This window comes from Eurosta solidaginis, chromosome 1 (assembly GCF_040869045.1).
Source record: "Eurosta solidaginis isolate ZX-2024a chromosome 1, ASM4086904v1, whole genome shotgun sequence".
NCBI lineage: Eukaryota > Metazoa > Arthropoda > Insecta > Diptera > Tephritidae > Eurosta > Eurosta solidaginis.
Window position 1 is genome coordinate 389,125,603 of NC_090319.1, and position 12,142 is coordinate 389,137,744.

Here is a 12,142-nt window from a genome sequence, read left to right on the forward strand (position 1 = left end):
TAGGTGTAGCTCCGAAGTCTTTCTAACGGCTGTTTTTGTCGCGTTATGCTGCCGAGCTACAACAGAGAAACCCCTTGAAATGTTGGGGAGTGACTATTCGACCAAGGATGTCGCCCTCGAAATCATGAGCATTCTAAATGGATATCATTGTGTCACTCATTGGTGAAAATCGTATAATGCTCGGCGCACCTACGTGATTAAAATTTTACAAGAACCCTGGATAAAACTTTTGAAATGTAGACCAAAGTTTGCAGAAGTTTGTGTTCACAACACCGATTTAAATAGTCTTCCTTAAATGAAAACGATATTTTAGAATGAAAGTCGACCGATTTTAAGTTGAACGATGTTAACTGCTGTTTTCCGGACTTATGATATAAGAACTCAATATGGATGACCGCGTAGCTTCAGTTTTCAGACTAGTTCAACTGTCCACTACGTTAGGATAGTAGCACACACGCTCATTAGTTCGACTGTATTGGGAAAGCTTTTGCTTCATCACTTTGAGTGTTCTTGCGAAGGGCAAAGCCTCACCTGGTAAATATATGTGCCTACGTATTCACATTTGTAAAAGGAGCCGTAACGTGTAGGTGATATTTAAACTTGGTTGATAGGCTATATCCAATGTGATTCACACCAAGGAACTAGTTTTGGATAGGGCAGCAAATTTTAGGAAATGTCAAACCGAGAGACTTGGGTGTTGAAGGACGAAGTGTGAAAATCAAAATTAACATTTCAGGCGCTATTGTACAGTTTCGCAAATAAAAAACAAATGTTTGAATGTAAGACTAAGTATTTTTCAAACCCTTCTCATACGTACATATATCCTCAACTTAAGTATGAGGTAAGAATCATTTCAAAGGAGTGTTTATGCCCCTAGAACCTACTAAAGGATTTTGCATCACTGATTTCGCTTATTCTTAGAGCCAATCGCAATATAAAATTCAAAAAAAATCGGCACCTTTTTGGGTAATTTGCTTTTTTTTACAACTTGAGGACAATTTAAAAACGTGTTCGCCTTGGGTCATTTTATTTGAACTAATCGTTATTTATTTATGTTTGAAAAAAAAAAAATATGCCAAGTGAGCATATAAATTTATTATATAACTTTTTTTTTTAGTGTTTTGTTTTAATAATTTGGTGAATTGGGTAACGCAAAGTCCGTGTCCGTGACATCGAAAGCGCCTGTTTTTTTAAATAACTTTTGAACAGTCAGAAAGAGTTAAATTTCGCAATTAGTTTCTTATAACTGGCAGTGATGCGCATCCGTTGATGCCACTTTCGACTATATGTGAACAATTTTCGAAATGAACAATAAATGGCCTAAACTGTCTTAAACGAGTACAAAATATAGTAACGCGCCGGACGCCGCCGCCGTGCCGATATTTTTTTCATTCGGCGGCGGCATGCGAAAATCGACTACATATATATGTATATGTATGTATATACAACGTTACTCAATGGGTGTAAAATAAATAAAAATTTTATTAAAAAGCAAATATAGGAACATAATACATATTTATAAAAATAAGAATCATGCCCGCATGAATCTCCTGTTAATAGAATGAATGTTAGCTCTGTAGAGAATTGCTTCGACAGGTGAGATTCTCAGAGTTAAAATTGAAAGTGCGGCACAATTTTCTACGTGCATGGTTGCAGTTCCAAACAAAAAATTTTATTTACAAGAAAATAAAATCTGAAATATTTTTGATGTTAATTGCACCATCACTAGAACTTGGTACCTTTGGTATGGTAGGAAAGCACACCATTTATATACCACGACGGTTGTACTTCTATAATGTTATTTTAGTTGTTCATAATATCGACTGTTGAGTGGAATTTCACCCTATCTCGTCAGCCACTTCGAAATCACCCACCTCAAAATATTTTTCAAATACGTTCTATCTGAGACTTCGTTTGAAGAACGCACTACTCAGTTTTATTCTATAAACGCGCTATGCAACGTTTCTATTGAAACTGATGAATTTATTCTCAGATAGGGCGGTATTGAAATAAATCCTGAGATAGGCCGTTCCTAATTTTGAAATAGAGATTTTTTCAAAAGCTTTCAGAGATAGGGTTTTTTGAAACGACAGCATATATAGGGTGATATCCACCAAGCAGTCGATATGGCACCTACATTAAATTGCGACCAGCCTTGAAAAAAAGGAGTGTAGATCGGTACGGACAACAAGAAAAGAAGTTAACTAAAGCTCACCCAGGAGTTGAAGTGTGAGTACAGCACAACAGAGACTTTCCCAGAAAAAAATAATTTCGGGCTTTTTAAGAAGGGATTCGTCGGCTTGTTATAGGTAACAACCGATACCGACAAGCTTTTGTTTCAGGTATTACCAGCGTATTATCGGTAGTGAACTATTATAGTGGAGTTATCGGCTTGTTAGCGCCTAGTCATCGGCTTCTTATTGGTCTCTTATCGGCTTTTTATAAAAGGGTAACGGATGTGTCATCGATGTTATTTGGAAGTTTTATTGGTATATGTTTCAATGAAATGAGTCGTCGTTAGTAAATCGATAGCACATCGATAACAAACCAATAACACTCCGATAAAAACTTCATAACTTTTTGAGCTTTTTTATATAAAATCGATAACTTATCGATAACATATCGGGAAGCAGCATATAAAATACTGTCACCTTTGAAAGGATGCTGATTAGTTTGATCTTAACTCGTTAAGTAACTTTTAGTAATTTGCTATGCCTGGCTTTCACTAGGTGAAAATGGTTGACTTAATTTGCGGCTCGGAAACATGGACGTCATCGAGAGAAGACGAGGTAGGCTATGAAGTATTCGAGAGAAAAGTTCTCCGGGAGATTTATGGAGCCGTCCGTCTTGACAAAAGCTTATATCAACGGAGGTAATATGATGTGCTTTACGCAGATATAGATAGCCAATATTTGGGGGTAGGAGTGATGGTGGGAGAAGGATTTGGGAGTGGGAGTGGCAGTGGGAGTAGGACTGGGAGAGATAAAAAATAGGGAGGGCATTTTAATATATTTGAATAAAAGAACAAGAAAAATAGTGCTACAGGCTTTATTCGCAAAAACATGTTCTTATATATAAATATATTACGAAGCACAATGATAAGATTAAAAATATCAATTTCTGCCCTAGTTTAGTTATTAGTGCAAAGTTAAGTCGACAAGAGGATAAGGCATAGATAAAGACATACAGTTGCAATGACGAAAAAAGCAATGACAAACAAAAAAAAAAACATTTTTTCTGATGCGAAAACTCTAATGAGGGACGCAAAAGAATTCAAAAATATTTTACTTATCAATGGGAAAGCAGCAAAAAGAAAATGAGTTTCATGTGTACAAAGCGTTCTTTTGCTCAGACTTGAATTTTTAAATAAAAAGTTTTCAATTTAATGATTTTCAGTTTTATTCAAAGTAACCATCAAAAATTAAATTTACCTAAGTTATAGTTAAAAAGTGAAAATATTAAAGAACTCCTTCAACAACTCACCAGAACTAAATAACAAATAAAAAGATGATACAAAATTTTAAGGACTACCCTTATATAAATGGATCAAAGAAAACGCAATTTTTACTTTAATATAGACAAAATCTTGTTGAATTTTGACTAAAAAACTTTAACAATAGCTCTTGTATAAGAATTTTGGGATTTAAAATTATAAAGGTGGAGCGCAATCTTTCAATTTATGGCAAACCATGTACTTGGGATTAACTAATTGATTATTTAAAATTTAAAGACGCGCTCTACCTTTATAATTTTAAATCCCAAAATTCTTATACAAGAGCTATTGTTAAAGTTTTTTGGTCAAAATTCAACAAGATTATGTCTGTGTTAAAGGAAAAATTGCCTTCTATTTTTTGGTCCATTTATATAAAGGTAGCCCTTAAAATTTTTGTATCATCTTTTTATTTTCACTTTTTATAACTGCTTACAAAAAGGCATTTGGAATTTTGGGTTCTGACTCACGGCCCAAGTTTCAAGTCTCTAGCTCAGCGGGAAGTTAATTAAAAATCGATCGCAAGATTGCCCACGTTTTTAAAGGATTTGCAGTTATCTTGACTAGCGCGTCACCTAGCGGAACTTTGTTTCTATACGTTGTATTATCACCAGGCCTCTAACTAAGTGCCAAGTTTCAAGTCTCTAGGTAACCGGGAAGTTAGTAAAAAATGGATTGAAAGATTCCCAAATAAAAATAAATGTTCTGAATATCTCGATCCATGCGCCACCTAGCGACATTTTTTTGATCAAATATTGCATTGTCACCGGGTTCTGACTCACGGCCCAAGTTTCAAGTCTCTAGCTCACCGGGAAGTTACTTAAAAATGGATCGCAAGATTCCCTGGGTTTTTTCAGGGATTTTCGTTTATCTCGATTCGTCTGCCACCTGGCGGCATTTTGTTTCCCACGAATTGTTGTGCCATCGACACGCAAACTATGTGCTAAGTTTCAAGTCTCTGGATCACCGAGAAGTTAGTTAAAAGTCGATCGCAAATTTTCCATTTTAAAATAAATTTTTTGTATATCTCGATCCGTGCGCCACCTAGCGGATTTTTTTCACTTTTCCGTTGGTCAAAAATTCGTATGGAAATGAGGGTACAAACATGAAAGCGACTTAATAAAAAGGTATAAAAAAGGAATGAGTTGAAAAATTTAAATATTTACAACACAAAATTATTATTAAGAAGAATAAATATTTAACTTTAACAAAAAAAAACAAAAAAAAAACAAAAACAATTGATGCGTGTACTTATGTACGCGCGTGAGAAGTTAAACTTCTTTGGCATTAAATTAAAAGTTTTTAATTGTTGCAAATAATAAATTACAACAAAATCATAAAAGGACTGGAAAAAGATAGTCAACAAAGTCAATAAAGTGCAGTTTAAATTTGAAAAATTAAATAAATAAATATATCTTACAATAAGTGTAGCAGAAATTTGCGAATTAACCGAATGTAATTAATTTTTAATTAGGCCCACTGCCATAGCATCTTCCAGTAATGTCTGAATCGCAACTTCAGTTATCAATAGCTTATGATAGAAGAGGCAACCTATAAACCACATTTCAGGCAAACTGAACCATGACTAGAATTTGTTGGAATAGACCGGTCACAGGTCCATTTCCCGGAAAAGAAGCTTCGCAAATACTATCCAGGCAAAGGGCTTCCTATACACCGCATTGCAGGCAAATCGAACAGAGAATAGAACACTCTCCGGGTTCGCACAATAAATACGATTTAATACAATAGATCAGGCCCTGGCCCCCTTTCCGAAACCAAGGGAAGTACCTGTATATCTACCAAATTTCAGGCAAATCGCACTATAAACTGTTTTATGTAGAATAGGTAGGTCCAATTGTTAAGGAGGAGTTCAGTGACAAACACACGTACAGAAGAAATATATATAAATACATACGTACAAACATACCAAAAGCAGTGGCGCTTTTTCTATTTTGATGGCAGCTTTTTTTCGAATACAAATACTCAGCCATATACATACATGAACTGCATTTTCAACCCGTGATTTTTGTGTAACATTTTTTAAAATTTCACTTCCATCAATTTCTCATAACGCGCCTTAAGAAGTATAACCTAAATAAAATGACAACCACGTCCACCACACTCACCACACTTAGATAAAATTTAGCTCATCAAAACATTTGCTCTTCATTCGCATGCTTTTTTACACACACACACACACACAAATCCACGCAATACAAATAAATCAGATTTTTCTGTTGAGAATTTTACGACTTAACTTACGTACATACAATGAACTACTAACTCTTTACAACAATGAACACAAAATAGGGGACCTTAAAAAAAATATAAACTGAAATGAAATTGCAAATAGGAAAGTGCTACCCAACGCCAAACGTATGCAACAACAGCAAAAGTTGGCGTTTATATTCTAAAATAAAGCAGCGCAAGACTGCATCATACGTTTACGATGTTTGTACGTCCCGCTGTTTGTCGATGTAGCACAGTGTTCGATTTATGAATATGATTTATTCCCATCTTATCCAACGCTGTCCAGGATGCCGAACGACTGGTATCATAGAAAACTTAATGCACGTGATGTTTGTCTAAAGAGAACTTTAATTTTTAATTGTCTGCACAGTTAACAATCACGAGTCCTTTGACTGAAGGCCTTCTAACCTCCTAAAGGTTCTGCTCAAAGTCATAGCAAGGCCTTATAAACTTTAAAGCGGCAAAAATTCAGAATTGTTGCCTTAAATCAATTCTTTTTCACGAAAAGCTGTTTTGGGGTCTTCTCCAGGATTTGACGTTTAGTAAAAATTTGGTCAGTGCGACATTGCCTTCCTTATGTACTTCAATTCAGTTCCATCAAGGCAAGAGAAGTGCTCATCCGTTCTGAGATAGGGGTTAGGAGATGTGTTTTCCACATTACATTATTACGCTCTGTATGTCGGCTAACAAGTCGAAAGTACCTTAATGTTCGCACCGGCAGTATGTAATGACAGAGAAATTTGCTTGCATTGCTAGGCTACTTTTTAGGTCCAATATCGCTCTTAGTGAGTAGGTGTAACAGCTGAGTGGAGTAATCAAAAGCTTGATGCCTCCTTAGCCACTTCTGCGCGTCCAACTTGCCTCAAGCTTGACTTGGAAGGCGTATTTTTTTATGCTGGAACTTGGTACAGTACCATATTACAAGCCGACGTGAATGTAATAAATTTCAAGCCGTTGGAAGATGTATCATCGTGCAGGCTGAATTTTGTAACCTGGTGGTAAAAGCATCAGGCTGGAATTTGATGTCATGGAGAGGGCACTGATTGAACGTTTTTTTTTCTAGTTTACCGAAAAAGTTGTCTTTATCCACGCTGGCCGCCTCATTCGTTGGCGTGACCGGGCAAATAAATGTCTTGTTAATTAATCTCGTCTTGATGCGGGTCGCGTCTAAACGCTCGTTCACAGAAGTGGACAAAACAATGCAAAGCTTTATAGCTTCATCCAATTGTCAACTTTACACACCCGAGGGGAATTCCGTTACAAATATGAATGTATCATACACATATTTATCAGGAGAGGCTCTAGCGACCCCCTAGTTTCTCATGGAAGTAGGGGGTGCGGAGGGCTGGATTTACCTTGAAGGTTCAATGTGGTCTTACTGAATCGTTCCAGAGATGGATAGTACCTAATGATGCTTGTTACCGGGTATGTTCCGGTCGACATGTATGATGCTCATAATATAACTGTCCAGACATGGAGTATAATGAACTTTTTAATGCTAAATTCAACTTTGTAATATATTCCGTTCTACCTTAATTTTATATTTATTAAAATTTTTTTTGGCTAATGCCACACAAAAATGTTCCACCGTATGGCAAATCACGGCATTGACATTGGCTGTTTATACAAACAAACATATAAACCTTGTGCACTCGTTACTTTGGTGCTAGAGTCATAAAAAACTGGAATATCAAAATAATTGAAATGCCCTTGAACTTTAGCTAACTTTCTCCACCACACGCTGATATTTTGATTGCTAGCCGCCTTTAGCCGACAATTTACTATTTCAATGCAGCTGCTGTACCCATTCGATTGCCATTATTTAGACAAAGTTGTGCTATTTTCCCACAACGAATATAAGGCTCTTTGGCGCATTTCCACGAGCAGCTTCTTTACTGCGCATTCCCCCAAACATTTTTACAGTTTCTACATACCTTTTCACGGCTCGAATGCTCAATGTCCAAAACTTTGAGCTGCAACATATTTGGGAGTTTAGTAAATTTTACTTGCCCTTCACAAACACATACACAATGAGCTATTTAGTAACAAACATACAAATCACAGCCTGCCAACTTTCTTGGCCAAAACAAACTCGTTTATTCCCATGCGAAATGAGTCTAAACGATTGCAGAGTAAGAAATCATTGCTAATTCCGATTGCGTTGCAGGTGAGTGCAACTTGTTGTTGTTACTCCTTTTGCAGTGATTGCTTGCTGTATTTCTTGTATTTATTCTCATGCCGGTTGCTCGATTAAGTGCCCTGCCGTTTGTAGACTTTGGATGGCTGTGGTCAAGCACAAAACTGATTGTTACACTTTTTCGTATGTAATGTTTGTATGTTTGTATGTTTATGGGTTGGTTGGTGTAAGGCCAAGTGAAGTTCGGTTGCTTAGCCGTCATTAATAAGACATTTCGACAAATTGCTTTGAAAAAGTAGGAATTCGCTTTTGCATCAATAAAGTCTACAGGTATTGGTAACTTATTGTTAAAAAGGCGCTGGAGCACAGAAAATTTTACATAAGAATGTTCGCACATGCGGAAAATTTGATATACCTAGCAATAGTTTTGACAGTAGTTTTTTACTTTTTTTGTAATTTCTGTCGATGGCTATATTAATGACCGTTTTCTTGGTATCCGATCAAGGTTGAACTGTCTGGTTAATAAGAACCTCACATATACTGAATGTGTCCAGTGTTACCAAAATTTGTCTGACGGCCATACAAAAACCCCCATTAATCACCAAGACTTTTGTTTTAAAATAACTCAGTCTACTAGACGTTTTAAAAGCTTAATGGCTTAAGTTTTAGCCTTGGTCTCGCGAGCGAGGGATACGAACACAGCGCTCTATCTAATCCGTGCAGTCCATATATCTCACATCTGTTGTTACTGACGAGGCCTAATGTATATGCATGTGACATCAGAAAGCAATATCCAGTTTGTATGCCCATCATTAGCCTTAAGTCTCCTCTCTTAAAGATATGACCAACTTTGTAAGTCTAATTAGTATCGTAGAATTCGCAAATTATCTTCGAAATTTTGCACCCCCGCGCTTTCATCGACGCTTTCCTGTTTGATGGATCATATGCAGCCGTTGCCTCCTTTTAATTTCTTCCAAGCCGATTGGGACGTCTACCGTTGATTCATCGGGTGCTGCACCCTTATGTGCCACCTCTTCGGCATTTTTCTTAGCTTTTTTATCACTTTATAATAGGAACCCAAGTAAAGATATGTGGTCCGGTATATGGGAAGTCTCTCCAGTATTTGTTTGTTTGTATTCCAAGATACTTCATATTCAGTCTATGTGAGGTCCTCATGGAACGGCCAGTTCAACCTAACCTAAGATACTTCTTGATGAAGAACTCTGTTGATGAACCGGCCCGGGCAAGGAAACTCCAAAATTTTAGAAACAAGTTTTTTAAATTAGAAGAAAATTTTTCTAAGCTGGGTCGCCCCTCGGCAGTGTTTGGCGAGCAATCCGAGTGTATTTCTGCCATGAAAGCTCTCAGTGAAAACTCATCTGCCTTGGAGATGCCGTTCGGAGTAAGCATAAAACAAGTAGGTCCCGTCCCGCCAATTTGCAGGAAACATTAAAAGGAGAACGACGCAAATTGGACGAGAAGCTCGGCCTTAAATCTCTTCGCGGTTATCGAGCTTTTCATTTATTTTTTATTTATTATATATTGATACTACTGCAGCTTAAATCCACTTCCTCTAGAACTTCTGCTGTTTCCTTCAACGGCCTGCTGTTTCTTGAAAGGCACTCTAGTGATTTGGCAACACATAGGGCCCAATTATATCTTACTTCAAATCATCGATGTGTGCGCGTATAGTATGTTCTGTCATTCCGGCACCTTTGCTTCAAGCCTCCGAATCTATTGTAGCTCTAAAATCTCTTTCGAAGTTCTGGCATAGGCATACTCAAATACACACTATTTTTTTGAAAAAAAAAAATAAATAAAAATGATCTCGGATGGTTTTCAGATTATTATTGGAGCAGTTCGGCACTCTCATAGAGTGCTCATTTCATCATTTCGATACTATTGCGGTATGAGATGGGGGGATTAACCCGGAACTATTTTGGGAATATCACCGAATAGCTTCGAGACTGTTTCCGAATAATTTAAGCAAAATTTCGAGATAGTTGTATGGTACATGTCTAAACTACTGCGAAATCAATACAGAATTATTTTAGAGATAATCCTTAGACTGTATCGGACTATTTTGAGGCTATATATAGATTATTTCGAGAATATTTCCGGCACTTTTGGAGACACTTTTGTTTTCGCTATCACTTTGCGACTATTTCGGCATGGTTTTTGGTACCATTTCGGGATCACCCGTACATTTTCGGTAACCATAAAAATAATTCTCATCGGTTACTTTACCGAGTAGTTCAGATTACTTGTCGCATTAGCCAACCTTTAAAACAAGAACGTGGGTCTTAGCTTAACATTACGTCGCCAATGGGTATGAAAGCTTTTAGTGCACGACTGACTGCTCATTGTTGAGTGCATTGATGCATGGGCGCTCTACCGAAGAATGCAACAATCATTGCCTCCTCTGACAGAAATTTGTATCAAATTGCTATAATTCCAATGCCGCAGTGCTGTTTCTTATTTTGAGAAAGTAGTTGAATGCTTGCTAATTTAGTATTTTTGGAATGAATGAAGAGCATAAATCAAATTTAATAAAATTTTATACACACTCACGGTCGAAAAAAAGCCGAGGAAACTCTTTTCCCTGTTACGGCGTTACTACAGTCACTACAGCTGCGTAACGAAACTTTTTAGTTATTATGGTTAATATCGATAATTCCTTAACTAGTTATGTGGTATTTTACGGCGAGAAAGTTAGAAAATCTCTAGCAGTTTTCGTAAAATAAAAAAAAATAATATAATTGTCTAAAAAGAACAAATCACGCAAAATATGGAAAGCGCCAGCGGAGAACATTATAATGAAATATCTCTAAGAAGATTCTGGACGAAATATATTGAATAGGTGAATTTATTCACACGTTATTAAAGTGGACGACCAAAAAAGGCCACTGAAAGCGTTAATAGGAATATCATCAGGATAGCTCCTCTGAATACATTTAAAATTGTTCCAGAAATTTTCGCGGTATTGAAGGATGGTATAAATACGAAAACCATAATATTGTTGGTCCGCCGTCACTTGAGGTAAAATAATTAGAGGGTTCCTGGCTAGAATAAAACCAGCTTCTTAGCACACAAATCTTTCCTCCCTACTAAGCTGGCTCTGCGAAAAAAGAAACTGGCCTCGGAGTGACTGGGGATGAGTCATATTCTCTGAATAGCGCAAAATAAATAAATTCAATCCAGTTTTTTAATGCATGGTTAGCCCCAAAAATACAAAAATATGGATTCACAGATGCATTCAGATTACTGTGCTCAACTAGCCCCAAATTCTTGGTGAGATGCCGTCTTTAATGCTTTCAATGTAGGCGGCGGAGTTAGTTTAACTTCCCATCAACAAAATCTGACCAATTCTCACGGTTTTAAATGCGTTCCATTCCACTATATACGGAGAATCCTTCACTGTTGCCTTAACGCAGTTTTGACTCAATCTTCCTGATTTTTGGGACTTACTACGCATCGGGAACCTTAACTGAATAAAACTTATTTTGCACTCACAACAAAATATGAATCATGACCAATCGTTCCTTGTCCAATTTATGTTTTTATAATACCAGTTAAGGTGCGGGATCGCTTTTTTGTGGTGTAAAGTGGGTTATTTTTTTGACCATGAGCCATCAAATTATTTTTTCTCCAGAGACACTGTGCCGTTGCTATTGTAGTTTTCATGTTTATATTATCTTTCAATTCCGCGGAAGTTTCTGGAGTAGTTTTAAATGTATTCAGAAGATCCATGATGACGATATTCCTATCAACGCGTACATTGGGGTTTCGTGGTCGTCCACTTCGAAAATGAGAGGATCAAGTCACCTATACAATATATTTCGTCCATAATCTTTTTAAGGATATTTCATTGTGATGTACTTCGATTTCCAAATTTTGCGTGATTTGTCTTTCGTATACAATTATGTTAATTTTTTCTTCAAGGATAAAACTATTACTTTTATGAAACATTTTTGCTTTTACTAAAACTTCTAGCTTCCAGACCTATCAAAAATAAAAACTGCTAGGAACTTTCTAGCTTTTTCGCTTTAAGATATCACCTAATGTGTTAAGGAATTGTCGATGTTCATCACAATAACTAAAAAGTGTCGTTACGTAGCTGCAATGTCCGTAGAAACGATATAAAAGGGGAACACATTGTCGTCGGCTTTTTTTTATGACCGTAAGTGTATGTATGTATATATAACAAACAAGAACAGGGAAATGAGGAGGAAGGCCAGGAACGAGGTGAATGTGAGGAAGGAAAA